This window comes from Neomonachus schauinslandi, chromosome 16 (assembly GCF_002201575.2).
Source record: "Neomonachus schauinslandi chromosome 16, ASM220157v2, whole genome shotgun sequence".
Lineage (NCBI taxonomy): Eukaryota > Metazoa > Chordata > Mammalia > Carnivora > Phocidae > Neomonachus > Neomonachus schauinslandi.
Window position 1 is genome coordinate 15,033,087 of NC_058418.1, and position 17,721 is coordinate 15,050,807.

At 36.1% G+C, this 17,721-nt stretch overlaps 1 protein-coding gene across 1 annotated transcript in view; it reads right to left on the reverse strand.

The window, feature by feature from the left end:
• The window catches only part of LOC110590109 (zinc finger protein 14 homolog), a 525,303-nt gene that overhangs the window by 1,148 nt on the left and 506,434 nt on the right, over positions 1–17,721 (reverse strand). The gene's annotated exons all lie outside the window — the stretch shown is intronic.

The window sequence follows — 17,721 nt, forward strand, 5'->3', positions numbered from 1 at the left end:
CTTGCCACATTCTTTACATTCATAAGGTTTCTCACCAGTATGAATTCGCTGATGTCGAATAAGGACCGATACAAAACTAAAATCCTTCCCACATTCCTTACATTCAAGGAGTTTCTCATCAGTATGTATTCTCTGATGCTGGGTATTGAAAGTGGGCATGTCTTCAGAAGTAAATATCATTTGACTGAAATGTCCTTCCTGAGATTCCTGTTTTCTCCCAAACTGGCTTTTACATTCCCAATCACCTCTGAAACTTGAACACTCAATGCTGTTTTTTATAAGTCTTTCCATTATCTCTCATCAGGATGATTCTATTCCATAAATATCCTTTTTCAGAAATAATTTCTTGGTCTCAACCTTGATTCACAGTCTGAAAGAAAATATAAAAGCAAACATTCACTTTTTTTGTGTTCTGGGAGAAAAAAAAACTTTAATAGAAATGAAAAGACTTAACTGAAACTAATTTTCATAAAAAGTGAGTAGCTTATACAGTTCTCAAATATGATTGGGCAATGTGATCAATTGAAAAGCAAAGTAAAAAGAAGTCACACTGGAAGGTGAAGGAGATATTTAGGAAAACAGATTAGTCAGTTGTTCCTAAATAGTGATTTAAATAAAAATCCCCTTCAAACATGGGGAGCTTGATAAATATAAAGACATCTACGCTCTACCCCAATTTTGTTAGAGAATAAATCTAGTGTCATATACATTTTAAAATGAGGGTAATTACCATTTAACCCATTTCTTAGGGTTGTTTGGAGCATTAAGAAACTACAACTAGAAGGAAAAATCTAGGATAAATAATCAAGTAACAAACATAAATTGCATATAATCTGAAGGAAATAGAAGAGACTGTTACTCCAGATATAGCAGTATCCTGATGAAAGATTAATGTGATGAATGAGCACTGCAGAAGCAAGAATCTATGGTGGTTAGAATGTGGCTTATTTATGCCATTTCATAAAATCCACATTTGCCTAGGAAGACTATGAGGCTAAGCTTGGGAGAACAAAAAAGGGGACTCAGCAAAAGCTACTGTAATTGAGAATCCAGTTTTAAAGTCTGAGAGAAGGAAAGAGCAGATAGAAGTAATGTGATACTATTGGCAGACTGCAAGGACGCAAACAGATAAGTATTCTGAACCCCAGCTCCAGTGATTATTGAATGATTCTGAAATCACACAAAATATATTTATGTAGTTGTATAAAGTAACTGCCACAGTGTTTAGTAGCTATTATTTTGGAAGACCTTTGGAAGATCAGAAAAAAGACTAGGAAAAAGAATGGATTTAAAAATATCAATTAAGTCCTTGAGCAAATACATCAAACCCCAAAGGTGAAAACATCTGAGCTCCATTCTCCTCTTATAACACTTACACAGCAAGATTGTTTGGGGTAGGCCTAAATATGTCCTGAAATTGTTCTTTCCATCTCCACTGTCAACAGATGATCCAGGCCAAAATTGTCTTTTATTTGGGCACAAAAGCAGCATTTTATTTAGTTTACTGCCCTTCCAGTTTTACACCCTTAGCAGCCAGAGTGATATTCAGCGCAGCACTGTTCTGTTAAAAATGCTTCAGTGATTCCCCATTGTCCTTAGGATAAGATCTGTATTCCTTAACTTGGTCTTAACAATTCCTCAGTAATCTGCCTCCTGCCTGCCTCTTCAACCTGATACTTCTCTCCCCTCAACAATAAGTTATAGCTACACTGGTCTTCTCAGTTTTTTAAACGCACTAAACTGTAATACTTCCCCCCCACACACATACACAAAATGATTTCCTCTACCCTACATATTAGTCCATACTCTTGGCCTTACCAGTTCCTGGACATTGTTCAGGTCTCTGCTACGTGGCATATCCTAATAAAGATCTTTTCTGAATACTCAATCTTAATTATGCACATCCCACCATTACCTCTCAAAGCACTTTTCCCCCTTTTTTTCCTTCCATTCTTTGTATTTTGTTTTGGTAAGGGTTGATTACACATTTGTCTCCTACAATTGCAAACTTCATATTTGAATGTTTGCTTAATGTCTGTCTGCTACAGTAGAGCCAGCCTTCAGGAAGGAAGGATAACCAAGGTCTGTTACTTTAATCGACTTGAATTCTGGCACATGCAAAAAGATCAAGATACATTTAATGAATGCCTAATATAATAAATTAGTTTCAAAAATCATTATCCTTAAAAATAAACATGTAAAAACAAGATTTCTCTAGAAAGAGAATACCTTCTCTCAAAGAGGACAAGTGGATCACATACAGTTTTTCCTGTCCTTTTAAAAGCTTCACTAAAAACAATGAAATGGATTTTTAAAAAAGGACCAAATGCTTAGGCAAAGAGAATTAAAGAGGAGATAGAAGCAACAAAACTTCTGAAGTTCGAAAAATAAATGATGACTAACTTAACAAACCAAAGAATGATGAAACCTAACTCAAAAAGTAAAGAAAACCCAGAGGAGGAGGATTTATGCTGCAGAACCCCCAGAAAGGCTTAAAAAATGGGGGCACTATGTACTTATGGAAATTTACCAGTTGGCATACAAAAAGTTAAGTCAGGTTCATAATGTCTGCTCTAAACTACAGAGAGGCAAATACCATCACATATTTAAGGAAAACCTATATGTAAAAAAAAGATTAAATAAACAAACCCCAAAGAACGTAGAAGAGAAACTACATAAGAAAACAAGAAAAATTTCAGAAACCACTATTAATATCCTAAGAGGGACGTGAGAAGTTATTTTACATGGTAGAAAAATAGGATGACATAAAAGGAATGAGATAAAGAAAGAATCTTAGGAAATGAAAATATAACGTGGGAATAAAAACAAATAATTACAAAGATTAAAAGATAAATGAAAAATCTCTTTAGAAAGTACAAGAAGATATGGAAATGGAAAACGAATGAAAATTGGAAGGTCATGCAAGGAAGCTCAATATCTAATGGAAAGAGAACATTTTTATAAGTGTGCTAAGCATCTGCCAAGTGTCAGGCAGGGTGCTAGAAGGAATCAAGAAATCTGAAAATTATCATTTTGAAAACACCAATCTAATCTAATCTAAACACTAATTCAGGCAAGGATTCTCAGTAAATCCTAAAACCAGAAAGTGAATGGTTGTTGAGAAAAAGGATACTCACTGGTCTCATAGTATCACTCCACAGGCTATTTACTAATTGTAAAGGGAAAAATATACCTTTATACTGGGAAGATTTAGTATTCACTACCTTTAACCTTAAGTTAAAAAAACTGGGCATCACCAATAGTGCAACAACCTGTGTCTCCCAATGTAATGCAATAAAAGGTACACCATCCAACATCCTATGCTTGTCAAATACTTAAGCTGAATCTAAGCCTCCGATTTCCATGAGAAAGCCATCAGACAAATGGAGGTTGTTAAGACAATCTGTAAGACAACTGTCCTGAATTGTCTAAAACATTCAGTGTCATATTAAACAAACAAACAAACAAAAAATGAAAGCCTGTTCTAGATTAAAAGAGACTAAAGAGACCCAACATCTAAAATGATACATGAATCTTGATTGGATCCTAGATCAAACAAACAAGTGACCAAGTAAATGAACAAAAAACATTACACCAGCTAAAAAAAACTTTTTTGGGAACCACTGGAAATACTTGAACATGAAATGTTTGAGGTGATATTAATGAGTTAATGTAAATTTTCAGATTTGCTATGTCATTGTTATTGCTGGAAAAATGTCCTTATACCTAGGAAATGCATGCTAAAAGTATTAAGGGTAAAATGTCCAGAGTCCCCAACTTATTTTCAGATGATTCTGGGGGGTGGGGAATATGTGTGTGCGTGTGTGTTTAGAAAGAGCAAATGTGGCAAAATGTTAACAATTGGCAATTTTAGGTGATGACTAAATAGGGTATATAGGGTACACTGGAATATTCTTTCAATTTTGCTGTATATTAGACAATTTTCAAAGAAAACAGAAATTACAGATTGTTTTAGAAAGTATTTAAGAAATTTTCCAGACTTGAAGGACATGAATCTCCACATTTAATGGACTCACTTGATACCTAGAATAAAGAACAAAAATGATTCACACTAACATAGATGTTACATTGGGTTCCAGGACACTAGGAACAAAGAAAAGACCATAAAAGTTTCCAAAGATTAAAAATAGGGCATAAATAAAAATGCAGGAATGAAAATGGCTTTGGAGTTCTCAATATTCTAAGCCAGAAGTCATAACTTCAAAATTCTAAAGAAAAGTAATTTCACGTAGAATTCCTATCCTGCAAAAGAACCAATGTACTGGGTGAAAAAGCCCTTTTCAGATATACTAGAACTCACAAGTTTAACACATTCATCCATTCTTATATGCCACCTATATCAAAAACCAATTTTTATAAAAGACTTTATTTGAGAGAGAGAGTGTGTGTGTGCACTAGTGGGGGGTAGTGGGAGGGACGGAGGGAGAGGGAGAAGCAGACTCCCCATTGAGCAAGGAGCTTAACACAGGGCTCAATCCTAGGACCCTGGAATCATGACCTGAGCTGAAGGCAGACACTTAACCGAGTCACGCAGGCACCCCAAAACCAATTTTGACAATTGAAGTTTTCTTGGAGTCAGTCAAAAAACAAGAAGACATGAAATCCAAGAAATAAAAACTCAACACAGTAGATGAACACAGAATTCAAAAAGGCAAAATTTAAAATAATAGTTGGCAGAAAAGAACAAAGGATTGTAGGAGGGCTGTCTAAACTCAGGAACCTGACAGATTTACCAAAAATTTATTTTCTGAAAGACTTTGAGTACAAATTAGAGATAGTTATATGGACAACCAGGAATCACCCTCCCTTAAAAAACAGGCAATATTAATTACTTAGAAAATAAAGTTGTAGAACAAAGTACACATGACTCATACCTCAGTTATGAATAAATCCATGATAAAGAGTAAAGAAATAAGCCTTATAATGGGAGAAGATACTTATAAAATAGTTATCAAAAACCTAGTATCCAAAATATAAAGATCTTTTTCAAATCATTAATAAGAAGCTAAATGATCCAAGAGAAAAGGAACCACTAAATAAATAAGAAGATATCTGTTATATAATAAAGAATTTGTCTGGGCTTTGTCCCAGCTTTCTAGATCATAGTTTCTAAAACCCTTGGAATTTCCCAAGTGATAGAAGTGTCTTTGTTATTGGATCACACCTGAGTTTGTGCTAATGATGTAACTCATGGTGTGCCTGTGTAGGTAGCTTGAGCACTGGAGGTGGTCAACCCAACCTCTGGGAGAGGGGAGTGAAACTGGAGATTGAGTTCAATCATGCAGCCAATGATTAATCATTCATGCCACATAATGGAACCCCAATAAAAAGTCTGGACACTGAAGCTCTGTAGAACTTTCTGGCTGATGAACACACTGATGAACCAGAAAGGTAATGTAATCTAATTCCACAAGGAAATTCTACAGAAACTGTATTTGGGCTCCTTCCCAACTTTGCTTATGTATCTCTTCATCTACTCCTGATTTATATCCTTATTATTTATAATACAACTTTAATTTTGAGTATAGTGCTTTCCTGAATTCTAAGAGTTATTCTAGTAAACTTATTAAACTTGGTGGGAGGGGGAAGTCTTTCTTTTTCTTCCCAACCAGATTTGTAGCCAGCTGGTCTAAAGAAGGGAGAGTAAACAGTTAAAACCTGTGGAGTCTGACACTAACTCAGGGTGGTTAGTGACAGAATTCAACTGAAGTAACCACTTGGGGTTAAAACAGAATAATATCCTACATGCATGGACTGGAAAACTTAGTAGTGTTAAAAGATGGCAAAACTCAAAGCAATCTGCAGATTCAATGCAACCTCTATCAAAATTTCAATGGCGTTTTTGGAGAAATGAAAAGATGATCCTCAAATTCACATGGAATGGGCCCTGAATAGCCAAACAATATTGCAAAAGAAAAACAAAGTATGACGATTACCTCCTGATTTCAAAACTTACTAACAAAAAGTTATAGTAATCAAAATATTGTGATACTAACACAACTAGCATAGATATATAGACCAATGGGATAGAACTGAGAACCTAGAAATAAACCTAAATGCCTATGACCAATTGATTTTCAACAGGATGCCAAGTCCATTCAAGGGGGAAAGAAACATTTCTTTAACAAATGGTGCTAGGACAACTGGATAAACATATGCAAAAGAATGAAGTCAAACCCTCAATCTCACTTCATATAAAAAATTAACTCATGAAACTGGACCCACTTTCTTAACCTATACACAAAAATAAACTCAGCATCGATTAAGGACCTAAATGTGAGACCAGAAACCATAAAAATCCTAGAAGAGAGAACAAGCATAATTTCTCCAACATCAGCCACAGCAACATTTTTCATGATGCTTATCTCCTGAGGCAAGGAAAATAAAAGCAAAAATAAACTACATCAAAATAACAGCAAAGTAAACAATCAAGAGAACTAAAAGACAACCTACTGAATGGAAGAAGATATTTTCAAATGACATAACCAATAAAGGGCTAGTATCCAAAATATATAAAGGACTTACACAACTCAACACCCCAAAACAAAATAATCCAATTAAAAATTGGGCAGAACCCATGAACAGACATTTCTCTAAAGAAGACTTATAGATGGCCAACAGACACATGAGAAGATGCTCAACATCACTCATCATCAGGGAAATGCAAGTAAAAACCACAATGAGATATCATCTCACACCTGTCAGAATAGCTAGAATCAGTAAAAAAGAAACAACAAGTGTTAGCGAGGATGTGGAGAAAAAGGAACCTTCGGGCACTGTTGGTGGGAATGCAAACTGTGCAGACACTGTGGGAAACAGTATGAAGATGCCTCAAAAAAATTAAAAGTAGAATGACCCTATGATTCAGTAATTTCGCTACTGGGTATTTAACCAAAGAATATGAAAACACTAATTCAAAAAGATCTATCACCTCACACTAGTCAGAATGTCTAAAATTAACAAGTCAGGAAAGGACAGATGTTGGTGAGGACGCAGAGAAAGGGGAACCCTCGTACACTGTTGGTGGGAATGCAAGCTGGTGCAGCCACTCCAGAAAACAGTATGGAGGTTCCTCAAGAATTTGAAAATAGGGGTGCCTGGGTGGCTCAGTTGTTAAGCGTCTGCCTTCGGCTCAGGTCACGATCCCAGGGTCCTGGGATCAAGCCCCGCATCGGGCTCCCTGCTCCGCGGGAAGTCTGCTTCTCCCTCTCCCACTCCCCTGCTTGTGTTCCTGCTCTCACTATCTCTCTCTGTCAAATAAATAAAATCTTTAAAAAAAAAAAAAGTTGAAAATAGAGCTACCCTATGACCCAGCAATTGCACTACTGGGTATTTACCCCAAAGATACAAATGTAATGATCCGGAGGGGCACCTGTACCCCAATGTTCATAGCAGCAATGTCCACAATAGCCCAGATGTCCATCAACAAGATGAATGGATAAAGAAGATGTGATATACACACACTATGGAATACTACTCAGCCATGAAAAAAATTGAAATCTTGCCATTTGCAATGACGTGGATGGAACTAGAGGGTATTATGCTAAATGAAATAAGTCAATCAGAGAAAGACAATTATCATATGACCTCACTTGTATGTGGAATTTAAGAAACAAAACAGAGGATCATAGGGGAAGAGAGGAAAAAATAAAACAAGACAAAATCGAGAGGGAGACAAACCAAAGAGACTCTTATTCATAGGAAACAAACAGGGGTGCTGGAGGGGACAGGGTGGGGGGTGAGGTAACTGGGTGATGGACATTAAGGAGGGCACATGATGTAATGAGCCCTGGGTATTACATAAGACTGATACATAATCACTGACCTCTACCTCTGAAACCAATGATACATTATATGTTAACTAATTGAATTTAAATCAAAAAAAAATAAAAAAGAAAAGGAAAAATAAGATCTATGCACTCCTATGTTTACTGCAGCATTATTTACAATAGCCAAATTATAGAAGCAACCCAAATGTCCATCAACAGATGAATGGATAGGGGCGCCTGGGTGGCTCAGTCGTTAAGCGTCTGCCTTCGGCTCAGGTCATGATCCCAGGGTCCTGGGATTGAGTCCCGCATCAGGCTCCCTGCTCAGTGGGGAGTCTGCTTCTCCCTCTCCCTCTGCCTCTGCTTGTGTGCTCTCTCTCTCCTTCTCTGTCAAATAAATAAACAAAATCTTTAAAAAAAAATAGATGAATGGATAAAGATGTGATATTTATATATATATATATATATATATATATATATATAATATTACTCAGCCATAAAAAAGAATAAAATCTTGCCATTTGCAACAACATGGATGGATCTAGAGAGTACAATGCTAGGTGAAATAAGTCAGTCAAAAACAAATACCATATGATTTCACTCATATGTGGAATTTAAGAAACAAAACAAAGAAAGAAAAAAAGAGACAAACAAAAAAAGACTCAAATATACAGAACAAACTGGTGGTTATCGGGAGAGAGGTCAGTAGGCGGATGGATGAAATAGCTGAAAGGGATTAACAGTATACTTATTGTGATGAGCACTGAGTAATGTATAGAATTGTTGAATCACTATATTGTACACCTGAAACTAATATAACACTGTATGTTAATGGTACTAGAATTTTAAAAAATGTAAAGCCCTCTTTCATAAAAATTGGCTTAACATTAAAAAAATTAAGCCAAAATGGATCAATAGTGTAAATATAAGAGCTAACCCATAAAACTTTTTTTTAAGATTTTATTTATTTATTTGAGAGAGAGAGACAGAGAGTGCGAGAGAAAGAGAGAGCACAAGCAGGGTGGAGGGGCAGAGGGAGAGGGAGAAGCAAGTTCCCCGATGAGCAGGAAGCCCAACATGGGGCTCCCTCCCAGGACCCCGGGATCATGACCTGAGCTGAAGGCAGACACTTAACCAACTGAGCCACCAAGGCGCCCCCTATATCAAACTCTTTTAAGAAAACACAGGGATTTATAAATCTTTATGACCTTGGAATTGGCAATATATTCTTAGTAATTATACTATTACAAGTACTTGGTAAGTATTTCTTCAAACAGCTAAGGGTGTTTTATGGGGTGAAGAAAATTTTGAAACTAGAGAGAGCTGATGTATGCACAACATTGTGAAGACAGGTTAAATACCATGGAATTTACACTAACTACAACTGAACTGTATACTTTAAAATGGTTAACTATTATGTGAATTCACCTAAACAAGAAAAACCTTTGAAAAAAAGAAGCCAAAAGAAAACTGGATGAAAAGATGCTGTTTCATTACTAATTAAGATATTGTAAATTAAAACCATAATGACAGATCACTATAAATACATCAGATAAAAAGTGTAAGGATTCCAAATCTTGGCAAAGATGTGAAGCAGTAGGTAAACATACATTGTCAGAAACAGAATCTCAGAACCACTCTGAAACAGTTTGGTATTATTTAGGTTAATATACGTATTCCTATGATTCAGCAATTACACTCCTAGGAAAAACATACACTAGAATGTTGATAGCAGCAACAGTTTCTATTAAGAGCAAATAGATGAAAACCCCAATATCCACAAAAAATATATATTGGATAAAGTAAAGTACGATATAGTCATATAGCTATTGAAATGAAATAGCATGCAACAGTGAAAATAAACAAGATACATCTAAACTATTCCATATGAATTAATTTTAAAAATATTAAACAGGGGCGCCTGGATGGCTCAGTCGTTAGGCGTCTGCCTTCGGCTCAGGTCATGATCCCAGGGTCTTGGGATCAAGCCCTGCATCGGGCTCCCTGCTCGGCCGGAGGCTTGCTTCTCCCTCTCCCACTCCCCCTGCTTGCGTTCCCTCTCTTGCTGTGTCTCTCTCTCTCTCTCAAATAAATAAATAAAATCTTTAAATAAATAAATAAATAAAAATAAAAATATTAAACACAAAATTAACAAAACACACAGTATGATTTAATTTATATAAAGTTTAAAAGCAGGCAAAATTATAAAACATTCCTTAGGTTGTCACAAAAAGTTGGTAAAATGGATGTCTATAATAGCAGAGGAATTATTTTTACAAAAGTCTTTTTAATGGTTACACCTCAGTAGGAAATAAAAAAAGATTAATTTTGTTTGGGCAGGCAGAGGGATTTGAGGTAACAGCAAAGTATTTTTTAAACTGTGTGATGGTTATATAGGTTATTATTTTAAAAATATATTTTTTGGTCAAATATTACTGTTTCTTTTTTTAAAGATTTTATTTATTTATTTGACAGAGACAGAGCGAGAGAGGGAACACAAGTAAAGGGAGAGAGGGAGAAGCAGGCTTCCCGCGGAGCAGGGAGCCTGATGTGGGGCTCGATCCCAGGACTCTGGGATCATGACCTGAGCCGAAGGCAGACACACTACTGAGTGTCTCTGTGAGGGTGTTTTTGAATGAGTTCAACATTTAAATAAGTAAATTGACTTGTGAGTAAGTGACTGAGTAAAGCAGATTGCTCTTCCTAATGTGGGTGGGCCTCATAATCAACTGAAGGCTTGAACAGAACAAAAGTCTGATCCCCCAGTGAATAAAGGGAATTTCTCCTGCATGACTGCTTTCTAGCTCGGCCATCGGTTTTCCTCCTGCATCTAGACTCAAACTGAAACAGTAACGCTTCCCAGATCTCAAGCTTGCTGGCCTTTGGACTGGAACTCTACCATCAGCTCTTCAGTTCTCTAGCTTGTGGACTGTAGATCTTGGGGCTTGTCAGCCTCCATTATTGCATGACACAATTCCTTATTATATATTTATATATTTCCCATTGGTTCTGATTCCTTGGAGAATCCGACTAACCCACCCCATCAAAGTATATATACACAAATTATATATCCACATATATATGTGTGTGTGTGTTGTTTAAGTAAGAATCATTGTACGTGTACAGCACTATTTAGCGAGACTAATCTCACTTTTCTTAGTACAACTGAAAAAAAGAGTTTGAGACAATTCAAGAAAACTGCCTTTCCCTAAGTGAGAATAAACTTCCATTTTGTCCATGATATGTTAGCTAATTTTATTTTTTTATCTTTCCTGGAGATTTAGATCCAAACTATCTTGGTTAAGATCATTGGCTCTGAAGTCTGACAAACCCAGCTTTCAATCCAGGTTCTAAAATCTAGGTCCCAACACTTACATCCTTGGGTAAATTATTTGCCCCACTAAAACTCAGTTTCCTCCTCTATAGAATATCGGCAAAAAAATTATCAGTTTCTAAGGTTCTATATATAGTACCTTGCACATAATAAAGCTCAAGAAATGGCATTTTCATTTATCAATTATCCCTATCTTATTATGCTATACAGCTATTTTGTGTAAGTCCACAAAATCAAATAAAAAGTGTTATGTTGGACATTTCATCCAGTGAATTGTCAGATAACCTATTACTTTTTTGCTCCTGATTCTCTATTATAATTGTATCAGAATTTCATTTTAAATTTTATTGTTTTAAGATATCACAACTTTATAAAATGCTTTAACATAAACATAAGTGGCAATATATGACAAGCATACCAATATTGGGGAAGGGAGTACGACATTCTTCTTTTATGTTCAAAATCTATACATGATTTGAGAAATAGAGACACAAATTCCTCCTGAGGTAAGTCATCTTTCTTGGATGTCTCTAAACTCCTCTTTCTGACTGCACCAATAAGAGCCAAAAGAGGTTATTCTCTATAAATGGTGCTGTATCTCTAGAGTTAAAAATACATTGCCTGAAGTTGTAATGGGTCATCACTGTTGGCTTCTGTCCCAGAGACCTAGATCTATGTAACCTTTTAAAAAACTTTATTTATTTAAGCAATCTCTACACTCAACAACTCAAACTCACAGCCCCAAGATCAAGAGTCTCATGCTCTTCTGACTGAGCAGCCAGGTGCTCCTAGATCTATAGAACTCAGAAAAATCAGTTGGTGTTCATTGGTTCAGCTAGTTAGGCTCTCAAATGTCTTATCCTTCCCAAAGGTCCCATCTGATTATACAATAATCAGTGAACAGAGATTGATCTAGTTTGTTTTTTTTTTTAAGATTTTTTATTTATTTATTTGACAGAGAGAGACACAGCGAGAGAGGGAACACAAGCAGGGGGAGTGGGAGAGGGAGAAGCAGGCTCCCCGCAGAGCAGGGAGCCCGATGTGGGACTCGATCCCCGGACCCTGGGATCATGACCTGAGCTGAAGGCAGTCGCTTAACCAACTGAGCCACCCAGGCACCCTGATCTAGTTTTAAATTAGCATCATATCATGATGTATTTGATCTTTTTTTTTTTTTTTTTTGCTTTTCAGAGAAAAGCACAGCCAACTTAACCTGGTCTATTTGTATAATATACTTTAAAGAATTATCCTTTATTTTTTTTAAAAAAAGGCAAGATGAGTATTTAGAAAATTATTAGAGCTTACTACACTTTCCTTTGTCTTTTTGCAAGAAGTAGTCATGTTATATATAAAGGACACCCTCCTGGGCATATTTCATGGTCTCCTGGACATGAAATGTCTGGGCGCCTGGATGGCTCAGTTGTTAAGCCACTGCCTTAGGCTCAGGTCATGATCCTGGAGTCCTGGGATCGAGTCCCGCATCAGGCTCCCTACTCAGCAGGGAGTCTGCTTCTCCCTCTGACCCTCCCCCCTCTCATGTGCTCTCTCTCTCTCATTCTCTCTCTTTCAAATAAATAAATAAATCTTAAAAAAAATTTTTTTTTTTAGGGCGCCTGGGTGGCTCAGTTGGTTAAGCGACTGCCTTCTGCTCAGGTCATAATCCTGGAGTCCCGGGATCGAGTCCGGCATCGGGCTCCCTGCTCAGCGGGGGGTCTGCTTCTCCCTCTGACCCTCTGACCCTTTTCCTTCTTGTGCTCTCTGTCTCTCATTCTCTCTCTCTCTCAAATAAATAAATAAAATCTTAAAAAAAAATTTTTTTTTTTAAAAAAAGACTTACTAGGAAACAATACTCACTGACTGTGGCATTGGCACAGAGAAAAAATTAGAAAACTATGGCACAGAAGACTGAGCCAGGAATACACTCACATACATATGGAAACTTATGATCGGACAATCCTGGCACTGCAACTCTTCCAGATTAAAGAAGACTAAAAGAGAGGTGATACTAAATTCAATGTGTGATCCTAGACTGTATCCTGGACAGTGCCTGGGAACAGAGGATGAGGGCACAGTGAGTACTACAAAAAAACAATATTAGGACCAGTGAAAAATCTTGAATATAGACTGTTAAGTAAGAGTACTGTAATTGTTTAAATTTCTTATTTTAATAAGTGTACTGTGGTCATGTAAGAGAATATTCTTGTTCTGAGAAAATAACACACTGACATGTTTAAAAGTAAAGAAGCAAATTTCCACAACTTATTTTTTTTTAAAGATTTTATTTATTTATTTAACAGAGAGAGTGAGAGAACACAAGCAGGGGAGCACCAGAGGGAGTGGAAGAAGCAGGCTCCCCGCCAAGCAGGGAGCCCGATGCGGGGCTCAATCCCAGGACCCTGGGATCACGACCTGAGCTGAAGGCAGACGCTTAACCGACAGCCACACAGGCACCCCTCCACAACTTATTCTTAAATAGTTCAGGTAAAACGTGTGCATTGCGTATGTGTGTGTGGGCACATGCATATATAGAGAGAACTACAAGCACATACAGGAATGATCATGCAAATAGGGCAAAAGTAACTGTTGGTGAATCTGAGTAAAGAGTACACAAGAATATTATGTACTATTCTTGTAAGTTTACTGCAAGTTTGGATTTAATCAAAATTTAAAAGTAATCCAAAACAAGACATATTATTAAATAATTCTCAAGTTAAATATGAAACTAAATAGAAATATAAAATACCTAGAAATGAAGTGAAAAGGAGACCAATATATTTTTTAAAAATCTTGACACAAGAAAATTACAAAGAAAAAATTAATAACATTAAACTTCAAAAAATAAAACTAATCTGAATTCAATATTGTAACAAAATGGCAGGAAAGGATATAAAAACAGAATACAAAAGTTTTAAAATTTGTAAGTCACAAAACTCAAAACTTGCTTTTGAAAAGCATGAAGACTGCTGATAAAACATGAAAACTGATCTTTTATGTTTTCTCCCACAACACCACTAAAATGACCAAACAATGATAGTTTCATAATATTAATTGCTGGCAAGAATGCAGGTATGACAGATATTGTTGCCTGCCTCCTTCAAACTCATCCCTCCCCTACCTACTTGCTACAGAATGGTTTTGGTTTTGGTTTTTTTGATAGTTACAGTACTCAGCTCTAGAAAATGAATCATGATTGGGGCGCCTGGGTGGCTCAGTCGTTAAGCGTCTGCCTTCGGCTCAGGTCATGATCCCAGGGTCCTGGGATCGAGCCCCGCATCGGGCTCCCTGCTCTGCGGGAAGCCTGTTTCTCCCTCTAACTCTCCCCCTGCTTGTGATCCTGCTATCACTGTGTCTCTCTCTGTCAAATAAATAAATAAAATCTTTAAAAAAAAAAAGAAAGAAAGAAAATGAATCATGATTTCCCTAAGTCAGTGGTTCCTAACTCTGACTGCAATTAGAATCAACTGGGTAGCTTTCAAAAAATTCTAGAGCTTGAACCCCACTTCAGACCAATTAAATCTCAATGTTTTTTCTTGTCACTTTGTACGAGCATTTAAGTCATTAATTCACAACTGTGCATACTAGAATCATCTGGTGCTCTTTTAAAAATGATAATGCTCAGGCCATATCCCAGATGAATTAAATCAGAATCGCTGTGGGCATAACCCAGACATCAGTAACCAAGGTTAAGAATCACTAGCATAAATTAAAAAAAAAATGCAAGTTCTTTTTTGCACCTCATGTAGCCATAAGTAAACTAACTAGAAGTGGAGAAACAGGTTCTGTCAGAGAGAGTTAGGCGTACTATGAAGTGAACAATCTATTGTGAAGTTTAACTTGTAAATATTTACTGAAGTTTAAAATATGTGTATTCTATTGTCCTTATATATATATATATATAAGGTATATATATATATATATATATATATATATATACCTTAGAGAAGGCCTATACATAAATGTTTATTGGAACAGTGATTGCCACAGTGATAACTATATGAAACTAAATGTTTAAAAACCAGAAAATGATTAAAGATACCACAGTACTATAAAATATGGCCTTACATGAAGCAATGAAAGTGAGGTAGTTCTATACTTATGTGTACAATTCCTCACACAGAATGAAAAACCAAGTTTCAGAATAGTAACAATAACTACCAAATGACTGACACTAAGTGAACATTCTGAGTGAATGTTCTAAGAATCCTGTTCTAAGGATTTTACATGAACCAACTCAAACCTTGGACCAACCCTATAAGGCAGTTACTTTCCACATTTTGCAGCCTATACTTATTATTCTCTTTATATAGATATACTTTTATGTGACAAAACAGTACCATATACATGTGTGCATATATTTAAATGCATAGAATAAAGGTAAAAAGGATAAATAATTAACTTAAAACAGGGGCTACCTTTGGGTACTTCGGGTAGATACCTGGGAATGGGGACTGTGGTCACATGGGATGTGAGCCCCTCCATGACATATAGATTATTTTTATAAGAAAAATACATAATTAGGATTTAACTAAAAATAAAATTAAAAAAGGAAAACACTAGCATTCAGGCTAAGGAGATACCTGTTTATAAAGGCAACAGTTTGGGGGCGCCTGGGTGGCTCAGTCGTTGGGCGTCTGCCTTCAGCTCAAGTTATGATCCCAGGGTCCTGGGATTGAGCCCACATTGGGCTCCCTGCTCAGCGGGAAACCTGCTTCTCCCTCTCCCACTCCCCCTGCTTGTGTTTCCTCTCTCACTCTGTCTCTCTCTCTCTGTCAAATAAATAAATAAAACCTTTAAAAAAAAAAAGGCAATAGTTTGTAAGCAAACCATATTCAACAAAAGGGGCTTGATAAAATGCTAACATTATGAGACCATTACAACTCATGATAAAGATAAATATGTAAAAGCATGACAGTTGTTCATAATGTATTTTGGCATGATAAAGATGGGTTACAGGTCAGTGGCCATAGTATGATCACATTAAGGAAAGAATTCTAAGCATTTGCTCTAACAATTTGACAGCAGTCTTTAATTGATAGGACTACAGATGGCCTTTGTCTTTTATTTCTGCTTCTCTGCATTTTCTAAATTTGTTGTAATAAAGAATTATTTTGTAATGAAAGAAACAGAGAATACAGCTATTTTCAGAAAAAAAGTGACATATTTGATCAGGTATTCAAAGATTTGTAAGAGGAAATGATCTTAACATGGCACAGGTACAAGCACAGAGACATAAATTTTTTAAATATTTACTAGATAATACAACCTACTTAAATAATATAGCACCAAGTAGACAATGCAAAGTAATGGAAAAGGAAATAAGTTTTACTAGATAAAAGACACTGGAACAATACTGAGTAAATGAAAAAAATGATTCAGATCCCCAACACACAGCAAAACAAATTTAAAATGGGTTAAAAGTTATGTATATAAGAGAATTAATATGTATAATCCTGGGTCTCAATGATTTACAAAGCATTTGGGGAGCAAAATTTGCCTAAGATCCTTTGGATAATAAAGCTGGACACATCATACTCCCTGATTTTAAAGTAAATTATTGTTTTGATATAGTAATCAAAACAGTATGGTATTGGCATAAAAACAGACACACAGATCAGTGGAATAGAATACAGACTCAGAAATAAACCCACGGACCACAAACCCAGAAATAAACTATGGCCAATTAATTTCAAAAAAGGAGCCAAAAATATACAAAAGGGAAAGGACAGCCTCTTTAATAAATGGTGTTGGAAAAACTAGACAGCCACATGCAAAAGAATGATTATTATCTTACACCATACAAAAAATTAACTCAAAATGGACAAAAAGGCTTGAACATAAAACCTGAAACCATAAAACTCCTAGAAGAAAACAGAGGCTATTAGCTCCTTGACACTGGTCTTGGATATGATTTTTTGGATATACCTCCACAAGCAAAGGCAACAAAAGCAAAAATAAATGAGTGGACTATATCAAACTAAAAAGCTTCTGAATAGGGTGCCTGGGTGGCTCAGTCGTTAAGCATCTGCCTTCGGCTCAGGTCATGATCCCAGGGTCCTGGGATTGAGCCCCATGTCTGGGCTTTCTGCTCAGCGGGAAGCCTGCTTCTCCCTCTCCCACTACGCCTGCTTGTGTTCCCTCTCTCACTGTGTCTTTCTCTGTCAAATAAATAAATAAAATCTTTAAAAAAAAAAAACAAAACAAACCTTCTGAATAGCAAAGTAAATCATCAAGAAAATAGAAAGGCAACCTACTGAAGGGGAGAAAATATTTGCAAATCATATACCTGATAAAGGGGTATATGATAATATCCAAAATATATAAAGAAGTAATACAACTCAATAGCAAATAAACATTCTGATTTAAAAAATGGGCAGGAGTTCTGAATAAACATTGCTCCAAAGAAGACATACAGATGACCAACAGTAGATGAAATGATGCTCAACATTACTAACCATCAGGGAAATGCAAATTAAAACTACAATGAGATATCATCTTACAACTGTTAGAGTGGCTATTATCAAAAAGATAAGAAATAATCTGTTGAGAAGGATATTGAGAAAAGGGAACCCTTTTGCCCTGCTGGTAGGAATGTAAATT